Consider the following 12,976-nt stretch of genomic DNA (forward strand, 5'->3'; position numbering starts at 1 on the left):
GTCTCCATGCTTGCTTTAGCCTCAGCCACACACTAGCAACTCATTGGGTTTCCTCTGTCCAAGTCTAGGTGTTCCTATGCAAAGTGTGGATGGCTACAGGATAACACATATTCCTGGCAGGAAAGAACTTCTTCCCAGATCCAGATGATTCCAGCAGTGATAACACCATCTCAGCCACACTTTTCTTTTACTTTGTCTTCTCAGACTGACAGACAACTTCTCTCTTGGGATTCTATCCTGTGTGTGTATGTCTCTGTGTGTGTGTGTGTGTGTCTGTGTGTGTGTGTGTGTTCAGTGTAAGTGCTTCTACAAATAGAAGGGTCTATCATAACTCTCCGAGGGTCTCATTAAGGGCTCCTCTACAGCTTGAGGTGAAAGAAAGCTTGTTGCTCCCCAAGCATTCCCCTGCCTTGTTTTCCAAACCAGTTCTTAACTCTCTCCTATGTATGTACCTTCCCCTCCCTCTCCTCCTCTCTCCTCCACCCTATAACCCAAGATGGTCTCTAGCCTAAGATCCTCCCATCTCTTGAATGTCAGAGTCACAGGACGATGCTGTCATCCCAGTTTCTCTTGCATATTTTGTTCTTGATTTGTGATGAGAGGGCTGAGAGTTATGAACTGGACCCTTCACAGTGGTCTGCGATGCCACTTCTGCCTTAACGTCCCTTACTGACTCATCAGATGTCCTGGGCCTGCCCCCTCCCCTGCATCTGTCTATGTTTGAAGCTGGCTCTGCTTTCCTGTGTATTCACTGGGCTGGGCCAAAGCAGCTCTAACAATGAGCTCTAACCGATTAGCATATCTTCTTTCTCTGGGATAAGAGGACCAATTCTGCCACAGGCGCCCAACCAACTGAACGGAGAGGAGTAGGGAAGCATTGACACAAGCAGACAAGGCCTGTGTTCTGTGGGAATGACCAGAAAAGACCCTCTACCATTTCCTCTGTGGTGGGGCTGGAAGCTGGACTTGTGATAAACATTTCACTAGAAACCAGGTACCCACTCCACCTTACAAGTTACAATGCCAGCTTTCTTGAGGGATAGAAACTCTGCAGCAGTGTTTGGACCCTGGCTCTCCATAGACATTGGCTTTTTTCCCCCTTCGGTTGTCATGACCAGACTTACAGTTGGGGATGACACTGACATCTGGCAAGTGGACAGATACGCACGAAAGACTTGCCAAGGCCCTGGTGCCAGTAGTGCGAACTGGAAAATCTTGTCTGGGATGTCAAAACAATTATCTAGACCTTTCAGTGACATGAGTCAAAGTGTTTCCCACTCTCCTTCCTTCCCTGTTTCTCCCTCATCCTTTCTTCTTTCTTTTAGGGTTAGTTGGAATTCAGTTTTGTGACTTATAGTTGAAAGACTCTTAAGTGATAGTTCTTGAACCAAGAGCACCTTCCAATCCTGGAACCCCTCTGTCTGAGATCACATTTCTTGACAAGCCCAGTCCTTCCGCCTCCATTTAAGCACATCTTAGCTATAGCGCTCTTCCTTCCTTGAATTTCCACGTAGAATGCCATCTCCTTAAATATTCCACATGATAAGATACAACTTTGCTTTACGGATTTTTATTGTAGACCATTGCAGAACTACAAAGTGAGTGATGGGTCAGACCCCTCCACACCCTCCTTCTGGCTTAAAAATAAGTCACCTCTTCCATAGCACTTCCTTCTCCCTCCCCGTGGGAAATTAGTATGCCAAATGTGTTTGTTACCTTCTTGTACATCTTTTGTGTTTATCTCCTCTTGATATATTCCTAAACAATATGCAATATCATTCTGAATCCCTTATACACACACATAAATGATATCATATTGTCTGTATTCTCTTGTGACTTATTTTCTTTGTTATGATTCTCAAATCCTCCAGATTGCTTTGGGCAGCTCTGGGTTAACTCAGATTTATGTGGTTTTCCATGCATGAATTTCTATATCCATTCCCATGGTGACACATAGTATAAGATGTCAATCAAAAAGGATGCTACACAGATGTTTGGGCCTGTGTTGTAGAACACACAAAACAAAAGCTTCCAGTACATTCTCCTGGAGTACAATTACTGGATTGGAGGGTGTGGGTTCCCTCCATTCTACTACCCACTGACCAAACGTTCGCTTGTTTTTTACTCATGCTATCCGGCCATGTATATTTGTTGGTGGACACAAGCATTGCACCTGACTTCCATTTTTCTTAATTACTCCCAACACAAAGATTGTATGAGTAAGTGTCATGAAACAAACCAACGACCTCTTCAAATGTCTACCTGCAACCTCTGGGGCCAGTGACTATGCCACCTTTGTAGAAGTGATTAAATGAAGGATATTGAAATAGAGATTATTCTGCATTATCCAAGCACATCAGTGCCAGTGAGAGCGTTTTTCTAGGGAAGTAGGAGGGAGATAAGAATTGGGGAAGGCTAGTATCACAGATGCTGAGACAAGAACGAGGTAAGAGGTAATCCAGGAAAACTACAAGGCCACTAGATTCTCCTCTGGAGCTTCTGGAAGGAATATGACCCTGCTAACTCATTTTAGCTTTCTCGTTGCCAGAAGTGCAAGTCAATAAGTCTGTGTTGCTTTGAGCCACCAAGTTTGCCTGAACCAATTGTAAAAAGACTTGGAAATGGATATAGTAAGCAGGGCCTCCCTGGAACAAACTGGGGGGGACAGGTCTTCCCTCTGGTGACCCCACACACCCACACCAAGGATGGACTGTCTTTGTTCATTTAGAATGCTAAGAAACACTGGGAACTGGACAGTTGGTCAACAGAAATGTATTCCCCATAGTTCTTGGGTAGAGATGCAAGATGAGCGAGGGTCAACAGACCCTGGAGAGTGTTCCTCATAGATGGCACCACTAACCACAGAGTGAGAGGGCACACCCAGCTTCCTGAACTCCCATTGTTAAGGACACCAGTCCCTTCAGTCTCTTCTTCACAGGCCCTCTCTTCTTCTGCCATCTAAGCCAATCATCTCCCAAAGACACACCCTGTTGCCAGCTTGGGGGTTAGGACTGCTACATATGACTTTGGAGGACATAAATATTCAGTGGAATAAACAAAAGCTTCTGTTTCTTTCTCACTCCCAATATTCCCTCACTGGTCCCCTTTCAGTTGGCTCTGTAGTTCCTATCAATAGGAAACTGCTCTGGCACAGGTTCTCTTTTGAGGAGATCTAGAAGGTTCCTTGGGGACTCTCACAAAAGGAAATTACTGTTTTCTAGTTTCAGGCCTTGCCTGGGTTCCCCGCACAAGGCATCTCATTTAAGCTTCAAAACAATTATATCAACAATTACCACTCATTATTGGGAATTCACTATTGGTTCTGGGCTCTTTTTTTTTTAATTCTTTTTTTTTCGGAGCTGGGGACCGAACCCAGGGCCTTGCGCTTCCTAGGCAAGCGCTCTACCACTGAGCTAAATCCCCAACCCGGTTCTGGGCTCTTAAAAACTCCACTTAACCACACAGTGAGGCACGGTTGTCTCCTTTTTATTGATGAATAGATTGGGAGAAGTTAAAAAACTTTGCTCAAAGTCCTGAAAACTGGAATGTCATGGAGTGATGGTTTGTGATCCAGACCCATGTAGTTTCCAGGTCTCATGAAAAGAATGACAGAAGGCAGCATACAGCTCTGGCCCCATGGCTGCCATATTCCCTATGAATCCTGCCTGCCTATGGGTGCCTGGATCCACATTTATCTGCTATATCTGCAGCAAAGGAAGTGTGTACCTTCAGTTACTAAAGCACCCAGGTACCTAGGCCACTAGCAGACCAATACAGCAGGACTGGATACCACGAGGAACTGTCCCCTCGTTACAGGGCCCCTGTGCTAAGATGATCTTCTAGCTTACAACATCTCCCACTGGAACAACTATCAGAAGGTGGCTATAGAGAAATCAGAATGATTTGCTAGAAGTGAGGTGGGGAAGGAAATGGAAAAGTAGAGGGAAAGAGAGGAAGGAGAAGGGAATAGGACAGAGGAAAGGAGGAAGAGGGAGAGGGAGGAAAAGAGGAGGAATAGAGAGGGAAAGCGCGTATATACAGAGTTTGGCTATTAAATACCTTTATGGTGTGACTGTTGGGTTCTACCAGAGAGGTCAGACTTGCAGCCTTTGATCCACGGATGAAGCTCGGAGATAGAAGACAGGCTGGGCACAGTGAAGAGGCTCCAGTGTCTATTACCCTGGCAATGGTCCAGAAAAATATTTCATCTCTCCTTAGAATGTTGATTAAGCAGCCACTCCATTTGCCCAGTTACCAGTATGTGTGAGCACAGGGTTAATTTCTGTGTGGTGGGATGTGACAGAAGTAAGTTGTGTGAAGCCAGGGTCAGTTCTAGCAAAAGAATACTCACCTTCCCTAGATGTGGCTCTGGTTTTCTTCTTATGGGATTTGGAACTGGCTGTGTGGAGCAGAGCTACCTCCCCACCAGCCTAGACAATTCGGGGTGTTGGCCAAGGGGGAATAAACTACAGCTTCATTTAAGCCACTTCCTCTTTGGGTGATTGATTTTTCCTTCCTTCCTTCCTTCCTTTTTTTTTAAGATTTATTTATTTTAGTTATATGAGTACACACCAGAAGAGGACATCAGATCCAATTACAGATGGTTGTGAGCCACCATGTGGTTGCTGGGATTTGAACTCAGGACCTCTGGAAGAGCAGTCAGTGCTCTTAACTGCTGAGCCATCTCTCCAGTCCCCTTTCTTTCTTTCTTCCTTTCTTCCTTTCTTCCTTTCTTCCTTTCTTTCTTTCTTTCTTTCTTTCTTTCTTTCTTTCTTTCTTTCTTCCTTCCTTCCTTTCTTTCTTTCTTTCTTTCTTCCTTTCTTTCTTTCTTTCTTTCTTTCTTTCTTCCTTTCTTCCTTTCTTCCTTTCTTCCTTTCTTTCTTCCTTTCTTCCTTTCTTTCTTTCTTCCTTTCTTTCTTCCTTCCTTTCTTTCTTTCTTTCTTTCTTTCTTTCTTTCTTTCTTTCTTCTTCCTTTCTCTGTGTTTGTGTGTCTCTGTGTGTGTGTGTGCGTGCATGTGTGTAGTATTTAGTTTTACTCTAATTGATATAATTGCACCCCACCCAGCACCACAAGGCAACCCCAGGGACTCCACACTTGTTTATCTACTATGGTGTTATGTCCACATGAATCATAAACAGGAGCACACCCATTCCTCTACTAGTTCAGTTCTCTCTCTCTCTCTCTCTCTCTCTCTCTCTCTCTCTCTCTCTCTCTCTCTGCCTGCCTGCCTGTCTGAGTGCCTCTGCTTCTTTTTCTCTCTCTTGTGCTCATGTGTGCATCTGTGTCTGTGTGTGCACACGTGCATGCCTATGGAGTCCAGAAGAGGATGTGGGATACACTGGAGCTGGAGTTAAGGTGCTGTGAGCTATCCACCATGGGTGCTAGGTACCAAAGTCAGCACATGCTCCTAACTGCCCAGTCACGTCTTCAGCCCCTATTCATCTTGGATTTTTTTTTTAAGACCTTAGAGGTTTGCCACTGGTCTGTACTCATTGGTTTGGTTAGACTGTTTATCCCACAAGTTCCAAGAATCCATCTGTCTTGCCTCCCTGATGCTGGGATTCTGAGTCCTTGGCATGGCCCTTGGCCTTTTTATCTGGGTTCTTGAGGTTGAACTTGGGTTCTCAGGCACACTTGTTAAGCACTTTGCTAACTGAACTCCCTCTCTAGCCTGGAATCACACTCTTAATTGGGGTTAACTTCTGTTGCTATGTCATAGGGTGAGAATAAGTGGCATTTAAAGTGCACACCAACTCTGTGGATAAACTCTCCGTGACATGAGTTTCCTTCTAGCTGTGAATGGTTGCTGGTCCTCTGTTCCACTAGCAGGGAGGACCAGAACTTTTCATATGATAAAAATGTCTTAACATATATTCATTTCTCCACACCCCACTTTTTCTTCCTATCTCTTGGATTGAATTAGTTTGACTCGAATTTGTCATATATAAAGCAAGTCAGCCTAGACACCAGAAGCCAGTAGTTTGGCTGCCAGGTAGGAAGTGGACTCTGAGTGCTGGAAGCTGGTGGGCTCCCAACCCATCTGTTTGCTTCAGGTACAGTCCTGCCTGGGGTGGGGGACTGGACTTGGTGATTTAATGAGATTGCTTTGGGCAAAGGCAGGCAGGCTCTTGAGTGGCAGAGGAAGGAAGCAGTTGCTTCCATAGGTAATTATTCAGTTCTGCAATCTCGCCAACAACTCTCCCAACCATATATGGATTTATAACCCCCAAAATTCCTTACTTTGACGGAATGCTCTAATACATGTTTTATCCTGAGTCTTTGCGGTCCTTCCCACTATCCATCCTCTAAATAACATTATTGCAAACTCAGATTATTTATTAAATATTCATGGTGGGCATTTGGTCAAGGAAAAAAAACTCACCCATTTTCCCATTACCCTAGTTCAACGATCACCTTTATCTCAGTGTAATCCCCATTGATGTTAATCGAATGACGAGTCTCCCTTCTCTGAAACTGTGTCAAATATACTGGTTCGTGTCCATCCTTTAGTTGTATTATTGACCTCTTTCTATGTAGCTACCTATGTATATATAACTATAATTTCAAGACATTAAAAAAAGTCCACTGAATCCACACATTACAGTTTACTCCGCAGCTGCTGCAGCCTATGATGGGTAGAATAATATCCACCTCTCAGAGAGATTCATGGCTCTGCTGATAAATGGAACCTAGCCTAGTGTCTGACGTAGTGCAGGATTGGTGGACGGGAGGTGGCCTGCATCCAGACTTACTGGCTTGGAATTCTGGCTTCCTCTCTACTGAAGCTGTACTTGGGGGGTACTTACCTTCTCTTTGCCAATTTCCTCACATATAAGACAGGGTAGCAGCCATGCCTAATGCTTAGAATTGCTGTAAGGAGCAGGTAAGCATCGTGCAAGTCGCAGTTACCGGCCTTATTTTTATTCCTGTCCAATACACTTGGTCTTCGTCAAAGTCGGAGGATCGATCCTTTCAGGTAACTGGATTTTGTGTGTTATTGCTTTATCTAAAACTCCCATAATAACGGTGAACAACTAAAAAATTGTCTGGTGTTGAGTTAAGAGGTGATATAGTTTACAATTACCAAAGAGCAGTCAGTTGGGGTTTTCTGCACAAAGGGCATTTATTTCTATATGGAAGTGGACACTTCCTTCTGCTCCCTTCCTCAACATCTTGAACACAATAGCTTGAGGGGGAATCAGATGCCTCGCGTCACCTGCTAAATGGTTGTTCTGCTTCTTGCCTGACGATTAATGTGATATGATATGCATTTGGTCTTAATTAGATCTCCTAGTTTGGGTTTTCATATCTCATCATTTATTACGCTTGCTCTTGCTTTGTTGTCATTTGCTCTGCCTGTAGCCACTGTGCACACACTCAAGTGTGGGTGCCCTCGTCGGGGTTCCCCAGAGACACAGAACTGACGGAACGCAGATGGAAGATGATGCCAGATGATAGCAAGCTAGCTAAACAGACAGACAGACACAGACAGACAGATGGATAGAGTAGAACATTTTGTATAAGAATTTACTCTTGTGCTTATAAACAAACCTGGCGATCTGCAAACTGGAAGTCCAGGAAGATCTCAGTTCAAGCACAAAGTCCTGAGAAACAGAGAAGCCAATGATAAAAGTTCCTGCATGAATCCAAAGGCCTATGAAGCAGCAATGTTTATGTCAAAAGCAGATGATGGATGTCTCAAGATCAAACAACGGGAAAATTTCTCTTTTGAAAACTATTATGTGGTGGGGTTTTGATGGTGTTGTTTGGTTGGGTGGTTGACTTGGGGTTTGGTTTTGGTGTTCTTGTTGCTGTTGTTGTTGTTGCTTTTGTTTTTGGAGTCAGTGTCTTGCTATGCTGCATGTTCTAGCATTGGACTCTCAAGATAGATCACAACTGTGTGTCTCTATGCCTGGTTTTCCTCCATTTATTCTCTATTTGGACACTGGATTTATGATAGCCAGCGTATTAATGAGAGGAGATATTTCTTGGCATATTGAGAAAATGCTAGAATACTCTCGTAGACAATCTATCAATAATGCTTCCCTAGTCACTTGAGCATCCCCGAGCCTAGTCAAGTTGACATGCAAAGTTAGCCATCTGTGTGCGAGACATTAGATGAGAGTCATCTGGCATAGAGGCTGTGCTGGTTAGTTTTTGTCAACTTGACCCAAACTATAGTTACCTGGGAAGAGAGCCTCAGTTGAGGAATTGCCTTCATCAGATTGGCCTGTGAGGGATTTCAAAAAGAATTGTTATTCAGTGAATGGCCCTGCCCACTGTAGACAGTACTTTCCCTAGGCAAGTGCGTCTGGGCTGTATGAGAAAGCTAGCTGAGCAAACATGAGAGAGGCTAGTATAAATCTCCATTAATTCTGCCTCTGCTCCTACCTGAATCCTTGGTCTGACTTCCCTCTATGATGGACTTTGGTCAGGGCAGGTAAACCAAATCAATTCCTTCTTCCATAAGTTGCTTTTAAAATCATTGTGTTTATCACAGCAACAAAAAGAAAACTTGGACAGAGGTTACACAAACATTCTAGTCAGCAAACAGACAAGCACCAAGTAGTAAAGCAAAGGTCATGCCCACACAATAAGAAGGAATCAGAGAGAAGGCCCAGGGGATAAGAGCACTGACTTCTCTCCCAAAGGACCTGGGTTCCATTCCCAGCGTTCACACACCAATACCCTCTTCCGGCCCTCACCTGCATCAGGGCCACAAGTGATGCAGAAATAGATGCAGGCAAAATGCCCACGCATATAACTAATAATTCAACATACTTTGTGTGCATTGGGTATTTTTTTCCTTAATACTTGACAAATTAACCTCAGTACTCCTGCATAGATCGGTGTGAAATATTTCACCTGAGTTGGGCTTAGAAAGACTTCTTGCTTGTGGCGTTGTGACTGTGACAAGGTATACGGCAGACAGATCCCATTACCTGGGACATCTATGTTTTGTTCCCACCACACTGCGTGACTCCACCGAGAATCTTTTCTGGGACTCATTTGCTGTCCTATCTGGCAGGAAATGGACTGTTATTTGTGTTTACATGCCATGTGCACGTAAATAAGTAAAAAAAAGAGGCAACATTCATAACAGTTAAGATCATTTTGAACAGCATCTATTATGCCAAGTGCGCCTGGTCTGAATGTCTCCTCATTACACAGCACCTTTATGTTGCAGAAAGCAATCCCACGGGCTCCTGGTGTGTTGTTCTTTGAACGTAAGGCTGATTTCACTCACTGATATTCTATTGTAATTCGTTTGCATTCAAGTGTGCTGGCAGCGCGGGCTTTGCTTTGTAGGAGCGTCTTTATTGGATGGGAGGCTTTAGATCGTCTGCATTTTATAGACTAATGTGAACACCCTGGGATTCTCTGCTTTGGAAAAGTACAGACCACAGGGGTAATTAGCATCAGGAGTAGATAGCCACACATCTTTGCAGGCTGGAAATAAACTTCAAGTCCACGTTCTTCTTTTCAAAAAAAAAATTACATCAAATATAGGATGCCATGGTTGGTTGGATTTGTTTCCTTTCACAAGGGAGCAGCGAAGGATCGGTTGTGAGGGAAGGAAAGGTAGAAATGATGGAATTCTAGCCTCGAAATATACAATAAACAATAAGAATGTTATTTGACAGTTTCATACCTGTGTAAACGAACTGAGTCATCTTGACTCTGTTTTTCCCCAAAAAATCCTTTCTTGATTTCAGGACTTGTGTGTGTGTGTGTGTGTGTGTGTGTGTGTGTGTGTGTGTGTGTGTGTGTGTGTGATTGTGTGTATGTGACCCACTGTGCTTTATCGGGGTTATTGGCGTGAGCACTGATGGGAGGCTACTTCCTAGTACGTGAGTGACTAACCAGAGTGTACACCACTGAATAAAACATCCTTCCCCCAAGCACTGTTGACTGTTGATGGTCACTGACAGCCCTTCAGTAAGGGGTTGGTCTCAGGAGCTCTTCTCTGTTACAGGGTGAAGTGTTGGAGGGACTCAGTGCTGCATGTGGTCTTGTTCAGCTGTACGCAGCTGCAGTAGGCTCATGGGCATCATATTCAGGAGGCACCATTGTGCAGCAAAACTCCCTATATCCAGTTCTTATATTCTTCTTCACCCCTTTCATGTTTCCTGAGTCTTGGAGGGGGTCACTTAGATTACCCTCTTACGGCTGAGCTTCTCACAATCCCTTCAATAAAAACAGAGAAACCCTGACTTAAAAACCACATCATTACCCTTCCCTGTACCCATTTCCCTGTCTGCCAAGTCCTCTGGGGGCATGTCCAACTGCCCTGAATGGTGTGCTGTACCAGATAGTCCTGATAACTTTGTGCACACCTCCCCACAAATCCCCTACCCACAATGTCCCCAGGGGGACACCCAGATGCTGGGAGACTTGCACTGCCCCCTAAGTTCCATTGTCTAGCCCAAGGTTACCCACAAGAAGACTATTGCACCAGTAACATCAAGGTTAGTCCTCCTCCTAATACCTGCTACCTCATAAACATCAAGGAACCAACCAGATGACTAAAGGCCAGCATGACAACACAGTTAAAAAAAGTCAAAAGTCAGCACACAGAGCACAGAGCACAGCTGTCTCTACAGCGAGTCCAGGATATCCTAACACAACCAAGGCACAAGAAAATGACCTGAACTCCAACTTTATAAAGATGATAAAGCCCTTTAAAAAGGAGATGAATAGGGGCTGGGGATTTAGCTCAGTGGTAGAGCGCTTACCTAGGAAGCACAAGGCCCTGGGTTCGGTCCCCAGCTCCGAAAAAAAGAACCAAAAAAAAAAAAAAAAGGAGATGAATAAATTACTGAAAGAAATACAGGAAAGTACAATCAAACAGGTAGAGGCCTTTAAAGAGGAAACAAACCCTTCAAAGAAATACAAAGAAAAAACAAATAGGTGAAAGAAAGAAAACTATTCAAGACCTGAAAATAGAAATAGAAGCAGTAAAGAAAATACAAACTGAGGAAACCCTGGAGATGGAGAATCTAGGGGACAGAACAGGAAAAACAGATTCAAGCACCACCAACAGAATACAAGAGATGGAAGAGTGTATCTCAAGCACAGAAAATACAATAGAAGAAATTGATACATCACCCAAAGAAAATGTTAAATCTAAAAACTTTCTATGATGAAACATTCAGGAAATTTTGGATACCATGAGAAGACATAGACTAATAATAATAGGAATAGAAGAAGGTGAAGAGTCTCAGCTCTAAAAATCAGAAAATATTTTCAACAAAATCATAGAAGAAAACTTTCCAACCTAAATAAAGAGATACCTATAAACATACAAGAAGCTTACAGAACACAAACTAGATTGGACCAAAAAATCTTCCTCCCACATAATTATAAAAACATTAAATCTACAGAACAAAGAAAGAACATTACAAGCTGCAGGGGAAAAGGCCAAGTAGCACACAAAGACAGACTTATCAGAATTATATCCAACTTCTCAACAGAGACTCTAAAAGCAAAAAGGGCTGGGACAGATATCTTGCAGCCCGAAAAACCCACAGATGCCAACCTAGACTATTATAGCCAGCAAAACTCTCAATCATTATAGGTGTAGGAAAACAAGATACTTCAAGATGAAACCAAATTCAAACAATATCTATGCACTAGAAGAAAACCTCCAACCTAAGAAGATTAACTACACTTAGAAAGCAGGTAATAAGCAATTCCATACCAGCAAAAACAAAACAAGGCAAACACACACCCACCCACAAACACACACACACACACACACACACACACACACACACACACACACACATCATCATCATCATCATCATCATCATCATCGTCATCATTGTCATCATCATCATCAAAATATCAGGAATTACCAATCATTGGTCAGTAATATCTCTCAACATCAATGGACTGAATTCCCCAATAAAAAGACATAGGCTTACAGAGTAGATGTGAAACAGGATCCATAATTCTATCGCATACAAGAAACACACCTCAGCAATAAAGATAGACATTACCTCAAAGTTAAGCCTGGGAAAAAGTTTTCCAAGCAAACAGACCCAAGAAGCAAGCTGGAGTAGCCATTCTAATATCTAGTAAAATAGATTTTCAATCAAAATAGATGGGGAAGAACACTTCATACTCATCAAAGCAAAAATCCACCATGATAATGTCTCAATTATGAACCTCTATGCTCCAAACACATGGACAATGTAAAAGAAATGTTGTTAAATCTTAAGGTACACATTGAACTCCACACATTAATAGTGGGAGACTTCAACACCCTACTTTTACCAATGGACAGATCATCCAGACAAAAACTAAACAAAAATAATAAAACTAACTGGCATTATGAATCAATAGATTCATACAAATATCTACAGAGCATTTCTACTGAAACACAAAAGAATATGCCTTCTTCTCAAAACCATATGGAACCTTCTCCAAAATTGACCACATAGTTGGTCACAAAGCAAGCATCATCAGATACAATAAAATTGAAATAATTCCTTGTATCTTACAAACCATCATGGATGAAAGCTGGATTTCAACTACAGAAACAACAGAAAGCACACAAACTCACGGAACCCGAACAACTCTCATTGATCACGGTGCCAGGGAAGAAATAAAGAAAGAAATGAAAGACTTTCTAGAATTCAATACACAGGCTTGTGGGAGACAATGAAAGCAGTGCTAAGAAGAAAGTTCATAGCATTAAGTACTGTCATAAAGAAATTGGAAAGGTCTCATGCTAGCAATTTATAAGTACATCTGAAAGTGCTAGAAAAAAAAAATATAAGCAAAGATACCCAAGAGGAGTAGATGGCAGAAAATGATCAAATTTAGGGCTGAAATCAATCAACTGGAAAGACAGAAAACAATATAATGAACCAACAAAACTAAGGACTGGTTCTTTGAGAAAATGAACAAAATAGACAAACCATTCTCACCAATGAAAAAGTCATCTAGGCAAAACCTAAACAGAGAAAT

The sequence above is a fragment of the Rattus norvegicus genome, chromosome 5, assembly GCF_021556685.1.
Source record: "Rattus norvegicus strain SHRSP/BbbUtx chromosome 5, alternate assembly SHRSP_T2T, whole genome shotgun sequence".
NCBI lineage: Eukaryota > Metazoa > Chordata > Mammalia > Rodentia > Muridae > Rattus > Rattus norvegicus.